The sequence below is a fragment of the Schistocerca americana genome, chromosome X (assembly GCF_021461395.2).
Source record: "Schistocerca americana isolate TAMUIC-IGC-003095 chromosome X, iqSchAmer2.1, whole genome shotgun sequence".
In the NCBI taxonomy this organism is placed as follows: Eukaryota; Metazoa; Arthropoda; class Insecta; order Orthoptera; family Acrididae; genus Schistocerca; species Schistocerca americana.
The window spans coordinates 797,856,841-797,867,888 of NC_060130.1; positions in this window are offsets into that span (position 1 = coordinate 797,856,841).

Below are 11,048 nucleotides of genomic sequence, written 5' to 3' on the forward strand. Positions count from 1 at the left end.
TTAATGGCCACTAAAACTAGAGATACACTCAATACAGAGCCATGCGGGACACCATTCTCCTGTGTATGGGGGAACTATGGGAGGCACCAACTTGGACATGGAAAGTAGCAAGCAACAGAAAATTTTGGATAAAAATCTGGAGCGGGCCTCTAAGATCCCACTCATATAATGTGGCAAGGATATGATGTCGCCAAGTGGTGTCATTCGATTTTCATAAATAAGAAAAAGACAGCAACAAGGTGTTGGTGTCTGGAAAAGGCTGTTCAGATGACCGACACACCATACGTTCCAGCAGCTTAAGAAGAATATTGGTGAGGCTGATGGGCCGATAGCTATCCACATCAAGTGGGTTTTTGCCAGGTCTGAGCATTGGTATGATGGTGCTCTCCCACCAGTGCGATGGAAAGACGCCATCGCACCAGATCCAGTTGGTGATGACTAGGAGATGTCATTTGTAGTCAGATGAGAGATGTTTAACCATCTGACTGTGGATCCAATCTGGCCCAAGAGCTGTGTCGGGGCAATGTGGAAGGGCACTGAGGAGCTCCCACTCTGTAAATGGGGCATATAATGAATGAGGACTTTACCTTCCATCCACTGTTTGAGAGTGCGAAAGGCTGGGGGGTAATTCTCCGAAACAGAGGCATAAGCATAGTGCTTAGCAAAGTGCTCAGTAATTGCATTTGCATCGGTAGGTAACATGCCACTGATGTTAATGCCAGTAACACCTGTCGGGGTCTGGTACACACAAACATGTCTGATCTCCGTCCAGACTTGGGAAGGTGATGTATGGCACCTAATGGTTGAGACGGACCTCTCCCAACACTCCTGTTTCTGTCTTTTTGTAAGCTGGCAAATGCGGGCACGGAGCCGTTTTAAAGCTATTAGGTGCCCTAGGTAAGGATGCCGCTTATGTCGCTGTAGAGTTAGCCGATGCTCTTTAATGGCCTCAGCAATTTCCGGAGACCACCAAGGTACTGACTTTCCCCAGGGGCACCCTAAAGAACAAGGGATCGTGTTTTCTGACGCAGAAATGATAGTTCTAGCAAGCTGCTAAACTACCACATGGATGGTATCTTGTGGGGAAGATTCAACAGTGACAGCAGAGGTGAAAGCTTCCCAGTCTGCCTTGTTTAAAGCCCATCTTGGTAGACATCCGGGGGAATGGCCCTGGGGGAGTGACAGGAAGATGGGAAAGTGGTCACTACCACACAAGTCATTGTGGGCTCTCCAGTGGACAGATGGGAGAAGTCCTGGGCTGCAGAGGGATAAATCAATGGCCGAGTATGTGCCACACTGAAATGTGTGAGGGCCCCAGTATTCAAGAGGCAGGGGTTGAGTTGAGACAGGAAAGTTTCAACATCTCTACCTCAGCCAGTAAGCACGGTGCCACCCCACAAGTGGTTATGGGTGTCAAAATCTGCCAAAAGTAGGAAGGGTTTGGGGAGTTGTCGAATCAGTGCAGTCAATGTGTTCAGGGGTACTGCACCATCAGGAGGAAGATATATGTTGCAGATAGTTATTTCCTGTGTTGTCCTTATCCTGACAGCCACGGCTTCAAGAGGGGTTTGAAAGGGTACAGGTTCACTGCATATTGAGTTCAGGACATAGACACAAACTCCACCCGACACTCGATTATAGTCGCTACGGTTCTTGTAATATCCCCTATAGCCATGGAAGGCAGGGGTCCGCATTGCTGGAAACCAGGTTTCCTGGGGGGCAATGCAGAATGAAGGTGTAAAGCTTAACAGTTGTCGTAGGTCAGCCAAGTGGTGGAAAAAACTGCAGCAATTCCACTGGAGGATGACGTTATCATGAGGCTGGGAAGGCATTAAGCATGCAAGGAGGCAGGTTATGCCTCAGGGTCACCTGCTGCCACCGACTGAGTATTTGTATCCATTCCTACTGTGGATGAGGCATCAGTGAGATCCACGTCCTCAGTGGATGCAGAGATCTCCACCTCACCAGCAGGTGCAGAATTGGTAGGGAGTGGTGGTGTTGGGGCCACCTCAGAACCCTTTTTCTCAGCAGACTTCTTTGTTTGCTTGCCCTCACTTCTCTTTAGGGGCTTGCTGGGAGGACTTATCCAAAGTACCGCATGAAGTAGGTACGAGGGTCACTCCAAAAGAAATGCACACTATTTTTTTTAATCCATCTTTTATTCTACATGTTTGAAAGTTTTACAGTGTGTAGATACATCCTTTAGGAACAATATTTTCATTTCTCCACATAATTTCCATCCCTCTCAACTGCCTTACGCCATCTTGGAACCAGCGCCTATATACCCGCAAGGTAAAATTCTGGACCAACCTGTTGGAGCCACTGTTTGGTAGCGTGCACAAGGGAGTCATCATCTTCACACCTTGTTCCACGATCAGAGGCTTTCAGTTTCCCAAAGAGATGATAGTCACATGGAAACAGATCAGGACTGTAAGGCGGGTGTTTCAGCGTTGTCCATCTGAGTTTTGTGATCGCTTCCATGTTTTTTGACTGACATGTGGTCATGCATTGTCATGCAACAGCAAAACATCCTGCTTTTGCTGATGTGGTCGAACACGACTCAGTCGAGCTTGAAGTTTCTTCAGTGTCATCACATATGCATAAGAATTTATGGTGGTTCCACTTGGCATGACGTCAACAAGCAAGAGTCCTTCGTAATTGAAAAACACCGTAGCCATAACTTTTCCAGCAAAAGGTGTGGTTTTGAATTTTTTTTTTTTTTTTTCTTGGGTGAATTTGCATCATGCCACTCCACTGACTGCCTCTTCCGTCTCTGGTGAAAAATGATGGAGCCATGTTTCATCACCTGTCACAATTCTTTCAAGAAATTCATCTCCATCATTCTCATACTGTTCCAAAAGTTCGCTGCATACCGTTTTTCTTGTTTCTTTGTGAGCCACTGTCAACATCCTGGGAACCCACCTGGCACAAACCTTTTTTAACTCCAACACTTTCAGTATTCTGCAAACACTTCCTTCCCCTATCCCAACGTAGCATGACAGTTCATTCACTGTGATGTGTCTGTCAGCAGTCACCAATTCGTTAACTCTCTGGAGTGTGTGCAGTACGAGGCCTGCCGCTGTGAGGACAATCCTCAATATTGCCGTGCCTGCTTTCATCACGTAACATGCTTGCCCACCGACTAACTGTACTGCGATCGACAGCAGCATCTCCATACACCTTTTTCAACTTCTTGTGGATGTTTCCCACTGTCTTGTTTTCACAGCACAGGAATTCTATGACAGCACGTTGCTTCTGACAAATGTCAAGTGTAGCAGCCATCTTGAAGACATGCTGTGATGGCACCACTCACGGGAACGGGTTGAACTAAGTTTGAAAACAAGTGGGAAGGATGTATCTACACACTGTAAAACATTCACATATGCAGAATGAAAAGTTTATTTTTACAAAAATAGTATGCATTTCTTTTAGAGTGACCCTCGTACTTTGGGAGCAGTGGAAGGAGATTTTCCCCCTACCACCAAGGGGGCGGATGTATTCTGGAGGCCTGGAGGGCTGGCACAGAGTGCGGTGCAACTGGTACTTGTAATGGTAATGTAGCTGCAGCATTTGTGGATGTCAACTGAACGGACAGGTGTAATAGTTCAAATTTACGTTTAGCCTTGTGGTAAGTCAACCGGTCCAAGGTCTTGTACTCCATGATTTTCCGCTCCTTTTGGAGTACTGTTCAGTCTGGTGAGCAGGGGAGTGCTGCTCTCCGCAGTTGATGCAAGTGGGAGGAGGCACACAGGGAGTTCTGGATGCAGTGGACGTCCAGTCTCGACATGTGGCGCTGGAAGTGGAGCGGGAAGACATGTGCCCGAATTTCCAGCACTTACAGCACCGCATAGGGGGAGGGACATATGGTTTAACATCACAGCGGTGAACCATCACCTTGACCTTTTCAGGCAATGAATCACCCTCAAAGGCCAGGATGAAGGCACCAGTAACAACCCTGGTTGTCTTTGGGTCCCCTGTAAATGCACCGGATGAAATGAGCACCCCGCCATTCTAGATTGGTGCGGAGCTCATCATCAGACTGCAAGAGGAGGTCACGATGGAAAATAATCCCCTCGACCATGTTGAGGCTTTTATGGGGTGTGACGGAAACAGGAATATCACCCAGCCAGTCACAAGAGAGTAAAGCCCGGGATTGGGCTGGGGATGCTGTCTGAATCAAGACTGCACCACTTCTCATCTTGGACAGCGCTATCACTTTCCCAAACTTATCCTCACGATGATCAACAACAAATTGAGGCTTCATAGGTAGATTAAATACAGAGGCAAATATGGTTCTTCTTTCTGTAGTCCTACGTTCCTCCCATGGTGTAGCGAGGGAGGGAAACGATTTATGGTCATATCTGTCAGCATTGTACACGATCTTGCCCTTCTTAGAGACTGCTGGCGTCATACGGTCACCAGCAAGAGACGACTTAATCTGCTTCATTGTGGGTCATCCGCCCTGATGCCACCCACTCTGATCAGGGGCTCTCCCCACGGGTGCCACCCAGACACAGCAAAGGCCACCTGGCATGGTGGCCAATGCCGGGAGTCCTGATGCCCCAGGAAGACAGGCATCTACTCCTTGGCATACATGGGGAGTTTACAGCTCAGGCATCAGCAGTGCAATCCCTGTGTTGTCAGGAGGCTATCCACCAAATGGGTACATGACAGCCCCACCACAACAGACTGGCTACTGTGCTGGATATTGGGCACAGAGAAATCCAATATTGTCATGGGGGCGAAGGAAGGACAGGAGACAAAAGAAGAAGTTGACATACCCTGGATAGTGTCCTCACCAAAATAGTTGAATTGGAGGTGGAGATGCAAAGCCATGAAAAGAGGTTCAGTAGATTGAATCTAAGGCCACTATGAATTAACTCATGCACCATGTAAGACATCCTTCCCCATATGGCCTGCACTTCTGTAGAATTTGGAAAGTGGCAGGTCAAACCAAAAGATGGTACCTGAACTTATAGCATGCAGGGATGGTTCCTTCAACTAGACCAGGGCCGACTTGCTACCTTCTCCTCACCTAATCCTATCCTACTTTGTTAATTTTTTGTATTTGTATAAATTATTTCTGTAATCTATCTCACATGTCTGACACTATTGCACTAAATGGACTATGGATGAATTAATGTGAATAAATAAATAAAGTCAATAAATAATCATCTTTGAAACAGTAACATGAGAAATGGGCTTGGAACCCAAAACCTAGCTCAATTAAAATAAAATGTTGAGAATAACAGGTAGCAAAGCATTTTCTCATGTAATAAAGAAAAGACTGTGTGTGGGTTTAAACTGAGTGAAAATGTTGACACCAGCCACAGTTACACAGACAAATGCTATACTGTTTTTTTTTTTTGTTTTTTTTTTAAACACATTTTGTTACATTAATAGCTTTATCTGTTTTCTGGCCCTGAAACCATATCTGGATTTAGGTGGTTGTGTACAATACAGGCCTGTCAAAGGTAACTTCATTATAAACTAGAAAATATATAACACACACAGTTGGAATGAAAAGTTATTTAATTGTTCAATAAAAATATAGGTTTTATTGAAGCATAGACATGAATACTCCTCTTTATCATGTAGGATTGATGTGTCCATGCCCTTATATTTGCTCTCTCATTTGTCCTAACAGCACCCAATATAACTGTGCCACTCAGAGGCCACACCAGCTAAATTTTTTTACAATTTTTATAGTTTTGACTGCAAAAACCTCACAAACATGTACATTTTGATTTTGATTGGCCAAAATGTTTGACTCTATTCACTAACTCCTGCACCAGCAAGTGACAATACTTTCCATGGTAACTGAACATTTGAAACTTCCTGGCAGATTAAAACTGTGTGCCCGACCGAGACTCGAACTCGGGACCTTTGCCTTTCGTGGGCAAGTGCTCTACCATCTGAGCTACCGAAGCATGACTCACGCCCGGTACTCACAGCTTTACTTCTGCCAGTATCTCGTCTTCTACCTTCCAAACTTTACAGAAGCTCTCCTGCGAACCTTGCAGAACTAGCACTCCTGAAAGAAAGGATATAGCGGAGACATTGCTTAGCCACATCCAGGGGGATGTTTCCAGAATGAGATTTTCACTCTGCAGCGGAGTGCGTGCTGATATGAAACTTCCTGGCAGATTAAAACTGTGTGCCCGACCGAGACTCGAACTCGGGACCTTTCCCTTTCGCGGGCAAGTGCTCTACCATCTGAGCTACCGAGGCACGACTCACACCCGGAACTCACAGCTTTACTTCTGCCAATATCTCGTCTCCTACCTTCCAAACTTTACAGAAGCTCTCCTGCGAACCTTGCAGAACTAGCACTCCTGAAAGAAGGTAGGAGACGAGATACTGGCAGAAGTAAAGCTGTGAGTACCGGGCGTGAGTCGTGCTTCGGTAGCTCAGATGGTAGAGCACTTGCCCGCGAAAGGCAAAGGTCCCGAGTTCGAGTCTCGGTTGGGCACACAGTTTTAATCTGCCAGGAAGTTTCATATCAGCGCACACTCCGCTGCAGAGTGAAAATCTCATTCTGGAACTGAACATTTCATTACAGATTTTAGAGGTCAAACTGACAAACTCCAATTTTCTTATTCACATGCTTCTTCATATTTGTCAGGGTTAGATTACATTAGATTAGTACTTGTTCCATAGATCATGAATACGACACTTTGTAATGATGTGGAACGTGTCAGGTTAATAAAAGGTGTCTATACAAGATATTACATTAGACAAAATATTACATGACACTCTTCCATATCCAAAAATTCATCTAATGAGTAGAAGGTGTTGTCATTCAGAAATTCTTTTAATTTCCTTTTAAATGCTATATGGATATCTGTCAGACTTTTGATGCTATTAGGTAAGTGACCAAAGACTTTTGTGGCAGCATAATTTACCCCCTTCTGAGCCAAAGTTAGATTTAACCTTGAGTAGTGAAGATCATCCTTTCTCCTAGTGTTGTAGCCATGTAAACTGCTATTACTTCTGAATTCGTTCGGATTGTTAATAACAAATTTCGTAAGTGAATACATATATTGTGAGGCTGCAGTGAAGATTTCTAGCTCTTTAAATAAGTGTCTGCATGATGATCTTGGATGAGCTCCAGCAATTATTCTGATTACACGCTTTTGTGCAATGAACACTCTTTTACCCAATGATGAGTTACCCCAGAATATGATGCCATACGAAAGCAGAGAATGAAAATAGGCGTGGTAAGCTAATTTACTCATATGTACATCGCCAAAATTTGCAATGACCCTGATAGCATAAGTAGCTGAACTCAAACGTTTCAGCAGGTTCTCAGTGTGTTTTTTCCAGTTCAACCCTTCATCACTGCATACACCTAGAAATTTTGAATATTCTACCTTAGCTACCGATTTCTGATCAAAGTCTATATTTATTAATGGGATCTTTCCATTTACTGTGTGGAACTGTATATACTGTGTTTTGTCAAAGTTTAATGAGAGCCCATTTGCAGAGAACCACTTAATGATTTACTGAAAAAACATCGTTTACAATTTCACCAGTTAATTCTTGTCTGTTGGGTGCGATAGCTATACTTGTATCATCGGCAAAAAGTACCAGCTTTGCATCTTCGTGAATATAGAATGGCAAGTCATTAATATATATTAAGAACAACAGAGGACCCAAGACCGAACCTTGCGGCACCCCATTCTTGATTGTTCCCCAGTTTGAGAGATCACCAGTTTTTTCCACATTATGTGAACTGTTTATTTCAACTTTCTGCACTCTTCCAGTTAGGTATGATTTAAACCATTTGAGCACTGTCCCATTCATACCACAGTACTTGAACTTATCTAGAAGTATTCCATGATTTACACAATCAAAAGCCTTTGATAGATCACAAAAAATCCCAATGGGTGACTTCCGGTTACTCAGAGCATTTAATATTTCATTAGTGAAAGTATATATAGCATTTTCCGTTGAGAAACCCTTCTGGAAACCAAACTGACATTTTGTATAAACTTTATTTTTACAAAGGTGTGAAGCTACTCAACAATACATTACTTTTTCAAGAATTTTGGATAAGAAAGTCAGAAGAGAGATTGGGCGGTAGTTGTTGACATCAGACGTATCCCCTTTTTTATGCAGCGCTATAACAATGGCATACTTCAGTCTATCTGGGAAAATACCCTGCTTCAGAGAGCTATTATATATGTGGCTAAGAATCCCACTTATTTCTTGAGAACAAGCTTTTATTATCCTGCTGGAAATGCCATCAATCCCATGTGAGCTTTTATTCTTGAGAGAGTTTATTATCTTCCTAATTTCAGATGGAGAGGTGGGTGGAATTTCAATTGTATCAAATGGTGTGGGTAAGGTCTCTTCCATTAACTGCCTTGCTTCTTCTAATGAACATTTAGATCCTATTTTCTCTACAACATTTAAAAAATGATTATTCAAAATGTTTTCAACTTCCGGCTTGTTGTTTATCAAGTTTCAATTCGCTTTGATGGTGATGCTGTCATCCTGTACTCTTGGTTGTCCTGTCTCCCTTGTAATAATATTCCAAATTGTTTTGATTTTGTTATCAGAGGTATTAATCTCAGACATGATGCACATGCTTCTGGGCTTTTTTAATAACCTTTCTTAATGTAGCACAGTAGTTTTTATAATACTTGGCTGTTTCTGGGTCATTACTCTTTCTTGTTGTTAGATACAGTTCTCTTTTGTGGTTACAAGATATTTTTATTCCTTTAGTACGCCAAGGTTTTTTGCATAGTTTCTTATAATTAGATTTAACTACTTTCTTGGGGAAACAGTTTCCCAATTCTCTTACAAGTGTATCATGAAATAAGTTATATTTTAAATTAGCATCGGGTTCCTTGTACACCTCATCCCAGTCTAACTGCTGAAGATTTTCTCTGAAATTTCTAATTGTTGAGTCATTAATTGAATGCACAACTTTGGAGGGCAGTTTTGAATTACTGAATGGAGCTATGTCATATACTGTAACTAGCTGAGCATCATGATCAGAAAGCCCATTCTCAACAGGACAAGAATTTATGTTTTTAAACCTATCTTGGTCTATAAAAGTGTTATCTATCAATGTGCTGCTGTCCTTTACTACCCGAGTAGGAAAATTAATGACAGATGTCAAATTGAAAGAACCGAGCAAGACTTCCAGGTCATTCTTCCTATTACACTCTTTCAATGAATCAACATTGAAGTCCCCACAAATAATAACAAGGCATCCAAGTTTTCCAGGAATAAATGAAAGTTTCCTGAAGGGGACCTATATACAGTTACAATTATAAAAGAGCCCTCCTTCAGTTTAAGTTGACAGGCACATGCTTCTATATGTTGCTCTAGACAAAACTTTTTTGTATCTAAGCTTTCTACACAGTGATAACTTTTGACATATGTGGCAACTCCTCCTCCCACCTTATTCTCTCTACTCATATGTGCAGCTAATTTATAACCACTGATATTTACTTTTTCCATATCAGACACAATGTGATGCTCAGACAGGCATAGTATATCTATTACATTGTTAGATTCAATGTCATCTAAACAAACCAGGAGATCATCAACTTTATTCTTCAATCCCGGAATATTTTGGTGAAAAATTGTAACATTATTTTTTACTTTACTTTTCTGAGAATCTACTTTCTTCTATAATCCACCTATATTTTGGTTAAATATGGTAACATTATTATTGACTTTCCTGTTGTGAGAATTTTGTGAGTTTTGGACCTCTTTAGCACCTGCCTGCCTGAACTCCTCATTGGACACTGATATTAGCCTAAAAGAGAGGTACATCCATGAGTACTAGTGTCCCCCCTTACGGATTTCGCTAACAACCCTGCCAGTGTACCCTTCCCTTTCCTATTGAGATGTAGGCCATGCCTTGTGAAATTCCCCCTATCAATAGCCTCGACAGGAACCAGTCCAATGTCGGACAAAGTGGCCGCCCTACGCAACTGATCCAACTCCATATTTACCCTCCTGACAGAGCGGTTCAACTGGGGCTGATCATGCCGCACGAAAGCAGGCACCAGTCAAACATTGGTATGGGTCGTTGCTGAGGCTATTTTCACCAGGTCACACTCAATGCTGTAGCCCTTATCCCACTCCACCCACTACCATCACATGATCCTGCTTTGTGAATCCCTTGCACAAGGAACCTATATCCTCTACCACCTGGCTAAGACTTGCACTTGGCTTGAAAAAGTTTGTGACCTGGTACCTGTCACCTAATTTTTGCTGAAAAATCTGGCCCACACCTCTTCCATGGCTGCTACCTAGCAACAGAACTTTCCTCTTACTTTCTACTTTTTTTGAAACAGCTGGTTTCCTAGTGAAATTCTGTTGCATCTTAACTACATCTACTTCTACTGGAGCCTCTTCCTTACTTAACTGTGGTAGCAAGGCAAATCTATTGGTTGTGCCAATTGGGAAACTGTCAGACACTGTCCTCTTTCTGTGGCCCCTGTTCCCAGCTACCACTTCCCACCGCTGTTTGCCCTCCTCCCCCCTTAACCTCTTCAGTTCCTCCCTCTACACCCTCTATCAGTTTCGGTTCTGTCAGATTATTACACATCTCGCAAAGAAACTCAAAATATATTTTCCATTTTTGGGTAAGATTTTTCACAAACTGTTTTACTAGGCTCAGATTGATGTGTAGGGGTGATCATCAAATTTTTTCCCACATGCACAATAATCTTGTATGAAAAGAAAGAGCCAATGAACCCATCATGCAACCACTGACATCTAAATTTCATCTTCCTGTAGTCATTAGCAGAAACACTAGCTGAAATATATATCATTAAATCAATGAAAAAGGCATTTATAGAATATTGAGTGAGAGTTCTTTGTAAAAAAGAAAATGGTGTGTGATGCAGCCATTTTGTCGTTACACAGGATTTTCAGAAATTCCTATTACAAACTTCTAGGACTTTTAGAGGGGTGCACGTACATCATATTTTGAATTTGAACCTAAGTCCAGAAATGTACCATTCCCATCCTACAGCTGTTTGATAACATGTTTAATAAGTAATTATGCAACAGGGGAGTCA